This window comes from Glandiceps talaboti, chromosome 5 (genome assembly GCF_964340395.1).
Source record: "Glandiceps talaboti chromosome 5, keGlaTala1.1, whole genome shotgun sequence".
In the NCBI taxonomy this organism is placed as follows: Eukaryota; Metazoa; Hemichordata; class Enteropneusta; family Spengelidae; genus Glandiceps; species Glandiceps talaboti.
The window spans coordinates 7,504,876-7,519,739 of NC_135553.1; positions in this window are offsets into that span (position 1 = coordinate 7,504,876).

Sequence of the window (14,864 nt, forward strand, 5' to 3'; positions counted from 1 at the left end):
CTCAGACAACTAGTACATTGACTATACTTCAACATCATAATGATGACTCTTACTACCAATGTGAAGTGAGGACAAAATGCAGTGTTGCTAGAAGTGAGCGAATTAAAATAGGTAAATATTCCAGTTATAATAAGGGTTTCATTCATCGATAACAATTATATTTCATGCGTATTGAAAGCGTTTCACCCCGTCATGATAAACTTGACATAACAATTGAAATTAATCGAAATTTGTCTTTGATTATCATTGTCAACAAAAAGGGGTCTTTAAAAATATCATTTTACGCTAGAGAGGAATTAAACATACGGTTATTCTTCTATGTAAAGGATTATCATTACCTGATGGAAAAGAAAGATGCCCTTGTGCTTGTCCACAAACGACTGAGACAGCATGGTCTACAGAGGCAACGACGCATCAAAACAAAGGACAACATGGTGAGAGAAATAACATGTGGACGTTTTTTAAAGTCATTTCTTGGTCTTATACGCAATACGACAAAAGGTGACAATCAGGATGGCTAATATAATTAATCAATCACTGATCTGTGTCGATATATTTGATTTCTATAAACATCTAAGATGAAAAACAGATTTTGGCGATCCAGTCAAAAGAGGGGGATTTTTTTAAAGTAAGTGTCTGGTCGGTATCCTTATCAAACATGTTACTTTTGTTGCTTAGGTGATTCGGACACTTGCCATTGGTGTATTCCGGCCCTAGTTGTCATCGTCGTAGTGTGTATTCTGTTGTTAGTTGTCGCCTTCAGTCTATGGAGAAAAGGATGTTTGAAATTTGACGTAAGTATTTAGGATGTAAGTAATATTTCCTCACACGTGATATTAATAAAAGATCCTCGCTTTCACAAATTAAGATTAAAGAATTTAGAAAATTCAATTTTACGTAACGCAACATTAATCTAAATTTGAAAAGGTATATACATATAAAAAAAAAGTAACGGTCTTTTTTTGAAAAGTGAAAATAATGAATTATCTGCTGTTGTGTTTTCACAGTTCAAACACCGCCCCACTGGTAACGAAGATGGAGATCCCGCAGGAGAAGGACTGCGATCTGATAATTCAGAAGAAAATCCGTATTAATACCACCCCTTCATTATAGTTGATAAAGAAGTAAGCACCCCTGGCCGTGCGTCAGTAATTCTTAGCTCAGCTGGTAACCTTAAACCCTTCATGAATAATTGTTAGATTTTGATCAGCATTTGCGTTTTTCAGGGATGAGAGAGTACTTAGCAATTATACTTACTTGACGACTGTTTAATTCTTATTTTAAATAAAGTAACTGTACACAAATACACAAAGCACAGCTTGTGTTCTCGTATGTGAAATGGTAGCCTGAGTGAGGATTGTGAAACTAAACAGTTTGGGTGAACTCTTAATAGAAGGACTAACAAACAAGTGGCTTACGCGACCTTATTATCCTTTATTACTACTATGATAATTAGTTTATGATAGCAGAATGAAGATTTTATTCTCCATGTCACAAAATAGGAATTAAAATTTTGAAAAACACAAACTGACGAAAATGTGTTTCAGCTACCATAATTTTGTTTTTTATAACCTTTAACAAGTAATTGATGATCACTAATTTAACGTGAGAACATCCATATGTACGTACAAACATTATCGGTAAAGCTTTACTATGAATAGCATCGACTAGCAAAAATGATTACATTATCAATTTGATACATTATCGGTTTGTATGTACGTTATCTCTTGTAATAGGGATTACTAATAATAGGGAAAATTAACAAAAAGTGAAGGACACAATTTTGACTTGGATTTTAAAAAATAATTTGGAATCATAGATTGACACGAATTGACAACTTACAATTGACAACTTACAAGAGAAAGGTCAATCCTATTAAATTACCAATAACAGATGTCAGATCCCTTACAAAAAACTTTGATAGTTTTGTTAACTTTCTAAGCATGTTAGATCAAAATTTTCTTTTTATAGCTCTAACGGAAACATGGTTACATCCCGATTCAAATTGTTGTCTTTATGATTTGCCTTCCTATACTTTCGTTACTTGCAATCGTGAAGCCTCACAAGGTGGTGGAGTCGCTCTGTATTTTCACAACTCGTTGTCCTTCTCTCGCATTAACACATGTAAAATTAATCACTGCGAATCCATCTTTGGGGAAACTATGATCAACAACAAAAAGATTGTTATAGGCGTTATCTACAGAAGACCCAACACACCTTTTAATGAATTCATTGACAGTTTAGAAGAATGCCTTGATCAGGTGTCAGTGAACGGGCGTGATTGTATTCTCCTTGGCGATATGAATATTGACACATCTTTAGATAGCCCATCCGTTACTCATTACAATACTCTCCTGAATACATACAATATGACACAATTAATTAACACCCCTACCAGAGTTACTAACACCTCACACACGGTAATAGATCACCTGGTGACAAATATTACTGACCACTTTATTGAAACCGGTACAATTGAAACAAACATTTCAGACCACTATCCAATTTTCGGCATTATTAAAAGTCTGCATCACGTTTTTGAAAACGGTACCAAAACACACACCTACGATTTCAGGAATTACAACAAAGAGGCCTTCTTAGCTGACCTAAGCAATGTATCCTGGCAACCAGTCCACATGTGCGAAGATCCGTCTGAAGCATACAATATTTTTAATGATTTATTTCATACTGTTATCAGAAGACATCTTCGAATAAAAACATTTACAAGAACACAAAAGTCAATTAAAAGACCCTGGATCACTAAGGGCTTATTTACATCCATACATACAAAACATAAACTTTTCTCGAAAATGAAAAATCACCCAAGGAATAACCAAATTAAAAATAAGTATACTAGGTACAGGAATACATTGACGAAGCTCCTTAGGTTGGCTAAGAAAAACTACTACACCAATAAAATTTCAAATGCATCTGGCAACACCAACAAAACTTGGCTTATTATTAAAGAGATGTTGAACAAAACACATACCAAATGTACTCCCGATAAATTAACTACAAACAACCCTGGAAACACATGCTTAACAGATACAAGAGATATTGCTCAAGAATTCAATAATTATTTCACTGGTAATGGGCCCATTCTTGCTCAAAAGATTACAAGCAACAAAGACTTTAGACAATACCTGGATGGGAACTACCTCAACTCCTTATTCTTTCACCCCGTGTCTGAAGAAGACGTCCTTGGAGAGATATTCAAGCTTGATCCCCGCAAAGCTACCGGTCAGGACACAATTAATCCCCTCTTAGTTATACACACTGCTCACATTATTGCATGCCCTCTCACACATATAATTAACTGTTCTCTCAACAATGGTATTTTCCCAAGTCTACTTAAGATTGCCAAGGTAATACCTATTTATAAAAAAGGTTCGCCATGCGATGTTGGCAGTTATCGCCCCATTTCAATTTTGCCCGTAATCAGTAAAGTGTTTGAATCTATTGTCAATCATCAACTTGTTAAATATCTTGAAAAATACAACATCCTCATCAAAACTCAGTTTGGTTTCAGGAAAAAACACAGTACTAAGCTTGCCCTGGTTGACCTGATCACTGGTATTGCTAATAAGCTGGACAATAGTTATCTGACATGTGGTATTTTCATTGATTTGCGGAAAGCCTTTGACACAATAGACCATAGTATTCTTCTACAGAAACTGAGTCACTATGGTGTCAGAGGCTTGCCTTTACTTTGGTTTAAAAGTTATCTCTCCCAGCGTAAGCAGTGTGTCTGTATAAATAATGTTACCTCGCCATCTAGCGAAATACAATGTGAGTACCACAAGGCTCAATTTTAGGCCCCCTTCTCTTTCTGATTTACATCAATGATATTGTGAACGCTACTGATGCATTTGAATTTCGATTATTTGCCGACGACACAAACATGTTTCAATTTATCAATAATCCCTCAAATATAATTCAGCTTGATCAACTCCATTTCGACTTCAGGAAAGTCTGTGACTGGTGCGACGCCAATAGGCTCACTATCAATGTAGAAAAAACTAATTTCATGATTATTAAGACTTCGCGAAGATTGGTGAAAACGGAGGGAAGTCTGGGCATCAATCGCTCACAAATTTCACAAGTAACGTCAACCAATTATCTTGGCGTGTGTTTAGATCAAAATATGCTTTGGACATCACACATTGAAAAAGTTAGGAAAGCAATTTCTCCAATTATTGGCATAATTTCCAAAATTCGCTATTACGTACCTAAATCTACTCTTCTTCTGCTGTATAACTCTATGATCTTGCCCCATATCTCATATTGTATAGAGATATGGGGCAATACATACAATACATTTCTCAAGCCTATCTTAAACCTTCAAAAGAAAGTTATTCGCTTTATAACTTTTTCAAATATTGATGCTCCCTCCTCCCCTCTTTTTCAGCAACTAGGAATTCTAAATGTCCACAAGCAATGCAAATTTAATACTTCTTTATTTATTTTTGATTTGAGGGCCGGTCACTTCCCGCAAACAGTTAACGACTATTTCAACACACCACCAAATACGTATCACACTCGGAATACAACGAGAGATAACTTTTACATTCCAAAAGTAAATCTTACTTTGACGCAACACAATTTTCAGTATGCAGCTGCAAAACATTGGAACTCCTTACCTGAAGAATTGAAAAAAATACAATCCAGGTCTACTTTTAAATCTCAGTTAAAACAGTATTTGTTACAAAATTAATTCAGCTTTTTCTACCTTACATTGCATTTAATGCCAGTTGTTATATTTTTTTTTTTGATGAGAACGCGTTTTGTTTTGTTTGTTTTTGTTTTAATTTCAAATTTGTTTTTGTTTTTGCTTTGACTATTTTGTTTAATCAATTGTAGTATGGGCCACAAACTTGACTAGTTTGTTTCAAACTATATTAATTGTGGTCCAGCCATAAACTCTGTATTCATCCATCAGTTCATGTGTAATATTTATTCCACTGTCTTTTTTACTTTCTCTCTTGTTATGTTGATATGATTTGGAGTTTGTGGCAAATAAAATACTATATAGTGTACTGCTAATATTAAGATTCAAAAGATCCAAAATATTACCAGATCTCAGAGAACCAATTATTCGCGCCCCTTTCATTTCTGACGATCGGGATATTCTATTCTATGTTCATGAACACATTTGAAATTGGGAAGTAATTTATAGAGAATGAAAAGTGAGTGAGTGAGTGAATGAGTGAATGAATGAATGAGTGAGTGAGTGAGTGAGTGAGTGAGTGAGTGAGTGAGTGCCACTTTTAGACAATGGAATCGGGGAGGGTCACATTTTATACTACCGGTATATGTTGCGCTTGATTTCCCCCGGCCCGGTAATTACCGAAGATTCTAACCCTGCTTTAAAACCTGCAACATATTAATTTGAAATCCATAATAATTGGTTTGAATCTCGTCCAGGGTTTATCAAAATAAGAACATGAACGAAATCGAAAGAGGGCAATTACAAACACGCACACAGACAGACAGACAGACAGACAGACAGACAGACAGACAGACAGACAGACAGACAGACAGACAGACAGACAGACAGACAGACAGACAAACAAACAAACAAACACAACAGTACAATATCAAATGATAAGGAAACAAGTTCGATGGCTAAAACTGATACGTCATAGTTCCAGAAAGCAGAGAGCTGATGCAATATATTTGATCACGTGCACTGGACACCAATAGAAACGCTCACGGTGATTAAAATGTCAATATATTACTCACAGTATACTTCACTTCTTCAATATTGTATCGAATCTCGGTATACGAAACCATGTCTCTATCTTGTTGGTTGTCGTTGCTAAATATTGGAATTCTGTCGACAGGTTAGTGAGAATGCCTAGTATGTTTATCATTTATTTATCTATTTATTTATTTATTTATTTATTTATTCATTTATTTATTTATTTATTTATATTTCTTGAAGTTTTGTAATATGTACAAATTTGTTCAATTACTTACTTCATGCATAGTAAGACAAACAGGAAATGTTGCGATGTTCAAAATTAGATAAGAGACCTAATGCAATAAATTGAATTGAATTTATTTCTTTTAATTTTTATTTTTTGGGGGGTGGGGGAGGGGGTCGCTATATTTCTGTGGTAATATAATTGTATTGTATTTTCTGAATGTTATGTATTGCATTTTGTGTGGTTCTTGTAAAATGCAATTCAATCACTTGACATTTAATTTGATTTTATGTGTTGACTAGTAACATAATACTCTAAGTTATTGTCTTAGTTGCAGTACTTGAATTTATGTCATTATGAGAGATTTGCAAACATTCCTCTCCCCTGAATCCCCGGCCCAGCCCTTCCCCGGTCGACATTTACTTGGAATACCCGGATCTTTGCACCTGTTTATTTATATCGCATCATGTCAAATTGTTTGTATGTAGCATTAATCTCTATGGGATGGGTACGTAGAACTGATCAATATAGGAATGACGTTTCAGAATGTCGATAAGAATATCAATCAGACAGACAAGATAGCCTTTGTAGTATAAAAATGTTTGGTTTCGGTTTCAGGTTTCGGGTTTGTCCTTGTGGTGGTTTCAGAGATAGGCACTACAGCAGTTCAATTTATGGCACACACACCAAAGTTAATCGATTTATTTTTATATGGCACTCGACTTCCTTCCTTTATAGTGCTCCATGGCGTGTTCGTGGACCACCCTTTGATGCACGCAAACGTTGGCAACTCAGTAAACTTGATCTGCCCGCTAGAAAATCTTAAGGAAGAATCAGTGACGTCTGTTCGCTGGACGAAACTTCCTACCAGGCGTTTCCTGGCACGAAGATATGGTGATGGCGAAGATAAGAACATCATGAATAAAAATAAATATGACTTGGTGACAATTTCAATTCTGAGAATAAAGACGGTCGAATTCTCTGACGAAGGCGACTATCAGTGTAGATATATTGTATCATCTCAGCAAATCTACAGAATTGTTCGACTGATGATTGGAGGTAAATACAATAGTGTACATTTAAACATTCTAAGGTAGTGTGCGCCTCAGGACCAAATTTTCTGTAAATCAATGTTCTTAAGAAAATCTTTTAAACTTTTTCCATATAATGGTTGTTCATTGTGTCCTTTTGAAATGATAAACGAAATACAGAGAGTAGTCCGAGGTACATTGGATTCTAAAATGGTTTAACTTCAATATTATTTTGACCAAAATATCATTTGGGACCAAAAGTATCCAAACATGACTTTCGTGTTAAAAACAGAAAATGACTCATATCAATGATCAAACTTAAATAACCTCCCTCAAGGGCCATGCACACCAAGGGGAGTGCGTTAAACATTTTTATTGTTGCTGGAGAAAATGTCGAAAAAAGAGATAACAGTCTGTTTTATTGTACACATTAGGACGAAAATAATTAATCCCAAAGATTGTAAGGCGTATTATGGAATATGGAATATTTTAAGGATAGCTCAGTTTAGTCTTGACAGTGTCAGCACGTAGGTAATCAGAGGTCTGGAGAAAGTACTTATCAAAGGATGATCATGACCTCAGAGTAATTTTGATTTTACGCGTACGGTGTACAGAATTATGGAAAATGTTTTTTAGCCATAGTCAAAGCGCCCATGTAAGTAAGTAAGTTAGGATAAAAACTTTCATCACAAATACTTATTGAAATTATGTACATGTACGTGCCAAACTTAATATTGTATAGAGGCCATATATTTTAACGTTAGAGTACATAATTATAATAGTTAAATGACTGCATGTCCAAGGTATAATATAAAATAATAGAGTTCTTCTTTTTACAAAGTAAACGCCCGAGCTTATATGAGACGATGAGGGCAGTATTAAACTCATGTCAATGAAATAATTCATACTACATGTATTATACAGTTTGTAGCTACCATGACCAAACCTATTTGTATACGTAACCTTGTCATTCCGATGGGCCTCAATAGATATTCCGTGAGTATTTACCAAAAAAATCCTCCATCACCTTTCTCCAATTTCTTACAGTACCATTCGATTTACAGCTGCAAATACATAATTCAGTCATCAATGAAAGACAATATTATATATTAAATCAGACACTGAAGACGTCTTTAAATGCATCATGTGAAGCTAATCTTGGTAGTCCTGAGGCTGATATCACGTGGTACATAAATGGAAACCCAGTGTCACTCCATGATGGCATATCGACAAAACTTTACCATACAAAACTTGGCAGGTTATACAATAGCACCAACACATTACACATCCCTCACCTAACAATAAATAATGTGGGTGTATATAGCTGTAAGGCAATCAATGCAGGGATGAAGAACTATCGAGAGATCTCGTTCTCGTTAAATGCTGAAAACTCTCCAGGTTTGTTCATTTTTACGTGAATCGTGAGTGAGAGTATAATTATATATTTTGAGAGAGAGAGAGAGAGAGAGAGAGAGAGAGAGAGAGAGAGAGAGGAGAGAGAGAGAGAGAGAGAGAGAGAGAGAGAGAGAGAGAGAGAGAGAGAGAGGATAATATTGATCTTAACAAAATCTCTAGAGGTAATATTCGGATTGAAAACAGATTCGCAAAACAAAATCACGTAGTCTTGGAATTTCCTGGATACTGTTCTTGTCCAATGACCTATTATAGAATTACTAAAATGAAAGCCTGGTGTGTGAATGGCCATTGGGAAGGAGAATTCACAGAAAAATAATTCAATGTGCTATATTTGGAGTATATTTAATAGAAGTAATGCTTATCATACTAAAGATGTAGAGTTGGCCGGGGTCATTTCGCCTTTGCAATTTGATTTTGTCTGAAGTCTAGTATATGTGATGAAATTTGATACTAACGTTTTCATTAATTCTTCACAGAGATCACAGTTCCTCACGGAGTTACAACAACAATTTCTCCTATGTTTGAATCAAGTACAGACACAGGTATTTTAATACATATAAATCTCTTTACTCTGAATATTACACGAAACCGTCCTGGCACTAGTATCTGTGATGTTTTAAATTTACTGTTGACAGTATTGTGAATTTACACCTAAAGCTACGGCGGCAAAACTTAGTAAACACTTAGGAATGTAACATATTTGCAATGCATGCACAATAATACAGAAACATTATCGAACCCATAATCCTATTCACCCCAGATAGATATAGTGTCAGGAACAACGACAAAAGACCCAACCAACTTCAGATACAGCTAGATATCTAAGTGTTTGTTTATTTGAGACTTATATTTATCAATACGCCTGTACAAATATTGCATAGGGCCACTTTTGTCACGTGTAGTTATATGTACCTAGTAAAATGATGTAATATGACACAATTGCCGGTTTCTAAGTTATGCTCATGCCATCTACGCATTATTTTCACCATTATCTAGATCTGTGCCATTGTAACAGATAGAGTAGACAGAGTGATATTCCGAGAAATAACGGAACCCTGTTTTCTGGTTACTGTTTTCTTTCAGATTATTTCAAAGAAACATCAAACATTCCTAGTTCCACTGTCAGGCTGCTGGAATCATCCAAGTCAACAAACAACGCACCTACAGAAATATTAGGTAACAATAAAGTTAAAATCGTAGAACCTAAAACAGCTTCTGACCCAACAACAGAATCTGACTAACACAAGTACAACAACAAAATCCTTTAAATGTGTAGATAACTTTTAATGGCCATATTGTAGTAAATTCATCGGAGAAATTAATGTTGCTACCCTATATATATATATATGTATATATATATATATATATATATATATATATATATATATATATATATATATATATATATATATATATATATATATATATATATATATATATATAACTCGGTGAGTATCAATCTGCTAAGACAGTGCTCTATACCGCAGTGGCAGAGCGTAATAGTTAACTATATATATATATATATATATATATATATATATATATATATATATATATATATATATATATATATATATATATCTGTGTGTGTGTGTGTGTGTGTGTGTGTGTGTGTGTGTGTGTGTGTCTAGTTCAGGTTATGTTTTCCATACTATTCCATATGGTCTCTGTGTTATTGTAACAGTTTTATATTGCCTTTGTAAAGTTTATGACAGTTTCCGCATCCACTATTTTCGCGATTTTATTTTTATTTTCGAATAGATTACGTAAAAACAAAGTTTAGGGCCGGCATGAAAAAATAGGTGGGGTCGGGTAACCGGACCAAACAAATCTTTTTAAAGGTCTAATGAACAGCACTAATGTCAGTCTTTTACCGAACCAGACGACGCCCTGTTTAAATTGACATAATTGTAGTATTTCACTATTTTGTGCACGTGATAAATATGCTGCTTTTGCAATATTTCATACATGCATATAAATAATTATGTTTATATATTTATTTTACTGGTAAACCTCTATTGATTGTTATATAACACATACTTACTCTTGGATCTTATTTCAGACTATCAAGTCGGGTTATCAACTGATGTACCAAACAATGTTAGGTTTGATAAATTTACGATATTATTAATCGTTCTTGCTGTTGTGGTCATTATAGCATTGTTACTGATCTTGGTATTACTGATACAGTGGAAGAATAGACGTAAACGTCGATCGAATGGATATGTAAGAATGTATTCACCTTATCACTTTACCAACATGATGGTGTGAATTGAAATATTAACGATTCCTTACTGTTTGACTTCTATTCAAAATAGATTGAAAATAATTTTTGTGTGATCATAATACACGTTTTGATGTAGAAATGCTATAGCTATCATAAATATATGACCAATATTTAAACAAGATGTGCGATTGAAAGGAAAATCATTGTGATCAGCTTGTAAATAAAGTAAATACGTATGCTTCGATGATCAATTGGAGTTTCAAAACAACAACAACAACAACAACAACAACAACAATCAAGAATATTAAATCGTTTCATATTTTGTTTCAAAGGAAAATGGCGAGTACCGCACTGGTGACGTCAATGTGTCTTCAGTGAGTATACCTTGATGATACATCTTTTTAAAATCTTATACGCTGTCAGATTTTCATATCTTTAACCAAGGTATCTTTTTCAAGCCAGTTATCCTGACACAGAACAGAAAGTCGCCTTAATTACCATGATTGCTACATGTTAGGCCTAATAAAAAAAACTTTTTGGTTCCGGTTACCGACCCCACCTATTTTTTTCACGCCGACCCTTAAGATATTTGTTTTTTCCAATTTGTACTGGCTGTACATCTGATGAGAAGAAACCAATAAGACAAAGACCATTGGGAAAACAACGGAAAACATAACTACCTGAACTAGACACTCACACATGGAAAAATATATGATAAAATAAAATAAAAATCTCCCTACCCCACCTATTCTAAAATTGAGCGTAATCGGAACCACACATTTTTTGTTAGGCCTTGTCGTCTGGCTCAACAAACATATTAAAGTATAGTAATTGTAACTGTGAATTCTGCTAAAATTCTGAAAATTTAGTAATACTGGTAACTCGTACGATTTTGTCGAGCGTGGCGATCATATGTACTGAGTGGTATTGGTAAGATTACTAATTAACTGATTCTTGTACTCTACTTTGGGAACTTACTTTAAAGAGTTCGATGTAATCTGTTTGATTGAAACTTGGGTCTCTAACGAGTCAACCTGTGAGATCGAGGGATTTAAATCTGTTCATAAGTCGAGAGTGAAAACATCGAAATATGGAAGACATCCTGGGGGAATCAGCATATTTTATAGAGAATCGCTATTATTCAAGGTCAAACATATCCTAAGCTCTTCAGATAATATTGTTTGGCTATTCTTTTACAGTAAGGCCACGGACTATGCACCTGTTGCTATATTTGCAATTGTATATATTACCCCCTTTAACGCAAATTCTTCTAAATTCTTATACGGAACATACACTAGACGTTCTTGAACATGAGTTGGCAAAATTTAATGACGAATTCCCAAATGCACAACTTTATATTTGTGGTGATTTCAATGCCCGATGTGCAAATGAGCCTGATAATCCAGATGACGATATAGCTAGATTTGTATTTCCAGATGATTTCCTTGTAAATGATAAGAGTAATTTTCCAACAAGAATCTCGAGTGATAAGATTTGTAATCCTGCCGGTAGGGAGCTTCTTCAATTCTGTAAAAGTACCAACTTACGGATTGTCAATGGTAGATTATTTAAAGAATTGGGTAGTGGGGATTTCACCTTTGTGAATGAAATTGGAACAAGCGTTATTGACTATCTTTTGACAGAGTCGTGTAACTTTCTCAATATTCGACAATTTTATATTGACAAGAGGGTAGAATCCGATCATCAACCTCTAGTTTTCGATATCCTTTTTAAAGGCCTTGATGGCGACCAGTCTGTTAATGTAAATGATTCCGATAGAGTTAGAACTCAAGATGCCGACTGTGTAACTTCATATATTAAGTATGTATGGAATAGTAATTTGCAACCTACATTTCTAAACTATTGGAACTCTGCTGATGCTAGACAACAGATGCGTAGTTTTGACTGCCTGCTGAATATGTTAAAGAGTGCCGCTTGTGAGATGAAGCGAACAATTGAATGTAATCGCCGGTGTAAAGAGGATTTAGGGCGCTCATCACGTAACTCTTGGTATGATAGTGATTGTGAAAGGTTCAAACGTACAGTGAATTGTAAGTTAAATACCTATAGAAATAACAGATCAAACATTAATTTAGATGAACTAAAGAAATGTAAACGTGAGTATAGAGAATTGATTAAGCAAAAGAAAGTTGAATATTACTCATGTAATTTGGAAAAGTTAGTTACTGCCGCCGAGCAACCAAACTCAAACTCTTTTTGGTCTATGGTAAAGGCGAAGTCGTCTCCCATTTCTAGTAATATATCTAATGATAACTGGTTTGATTATTTTTCAAATTTATTGAATACCCCAGGTATGAGTAGTGATGGTAATGCCGAGTTCTATGAAGAAATCAAGTGTTTTGTTGACAGTGTAGACGTTGAGGGAGGTAATTTCACTGATGACCAAGATATTCTGGATGCCCCAATTGTCATTGAGGAAGTTGATCGCTGTATTAGTAAGCTTAAATTGGGTAAGGCCCCAGGTATTGATGGAATTACACCCGATGTCTTTAAAAATTGTCCACGTATTGTTAAAGAAATGATGTGTAAGCTCTTCAATGAAGTTTTTAACGTTGGGATCTTTCCAGTTGATTGGGCAAAGGGTGTCATCGCTCCAATCCACAAGAAAGGCGACTTAGATTGTGTTGGTAACTATAGAGGAATTACACTTTTGCCAATAGTTGGCAAAATTTTCTGTAATATTTTAGATAATCGACTGCATACCTGGCTTGATAGCAATAGCCCAATTGTTGATGAACAGGCTGGGTTTCGTAAGAAGTACTGCACGTCAGACAACATTTTCATCTTAAGTACAGCTATTTCTAATTACCTAGCTCAAAGCAAAGGGAGGTTGTACATTGCATTCATAGACTTTGAGAAAGCGTTTGATCGCATTGATCATTATAGCTTGTTTTATAAATTAATTAACTGTTGAGTCAAGGGTAAATTATATCGTGTAATACGTTCTATGTATCAGAATGTTAGGGCATGTGTTAGGTCAGCCGGAGGTATAACTGACTTCTTTACATGTAGCTTCGGTGTCCAACAAGGCTCTGTACTATCTCCACTCTTATTCAGTATCTTTGTAAACGACTTAGGGGAGTACCTAAGCAATACACATCAATTCTCTGGTGCGCAAATAGGCCTAATTAAGCTTACTTACCTCCTTTTTGCCGATGATCTCACATTTGTTAGTACTTCTAAGATAGGTTTACAACGTTCATTAAACAATTTGCATGAATATTGTTGTAAATGGAAACTAACGGTTAATATCGATAAAACCAAAATTATTGTATTTAGAAGGGGTGGAAGTCTAAGAAAATATGAAAAGTGGTTGTACAATGGTCAACGAGTAAAGGTAGTCTCTTTCCAAAGCTATCTTGGTATAATGTTTTCGTGGACTGGCAAATGGTTCCAAGCCCAAAAGGCTTTAGGTGAACAAGCAAATAGAGCTATATACAGTTTGATACGTAATTACCTACATAGATATGGTACTATACCCGCGAATGTCGCATTGAAAATTTTTGATTGTAAAATTCTGCCAATTCTCCTTTATGGCTCTGAAGTGTGGGGTTTCCATCCTGCTGAAGATACTGAAAAGACTCACAACAAAATGTTACGTTACATCCTGCAATTGTACAACAACACCCCCATCGTTGCCATAAGAGGAGAATTGGGAAGAGTTACCTTAAAGGTTTATAGATACTGTAGAATTGTTAAATATTGGTTGAGGATTTTGAAAATGGATGAGGAAAGACTTGTTCGTAGATGTTACAAATTTCATTTAAGTAAAATTGACATAGTTAAATATAATTTTTGGGCTAGAGATGTTAGACATTTACTCCAAAGCTTTGGCTTTGGGGAGGTATGGGATCAACAAGGTGTTGGTGATGAATTGAGATTCCTAAAAATATTTAAACAGAGATGTATTGATATTGATACACAATTATGGTCTGAAAGTGTTAATACGTCTAGAAAACTTGATTGTTATGCTTCATTTAAAAGGGAATTGTCTCTGGAACCTTATTTAACCTCTCTTGATAAACCAATATTCAAACTGATGCTTTGTAGATTTAGAACCTCAACACATAATTTGAAAATCGAAACTGGTCGTTGGAATGATACTCCAAGAGTAGAGAGACTTTGTGAAATGTGTAATTTAAACCAAGTAGAGGATGAATTCCACTTTTTACTTGTATGCCCATTTTATACTTGTATAAGGTCAAAATATATTGCCAATTACTTTTATAATCCCCCACTGCA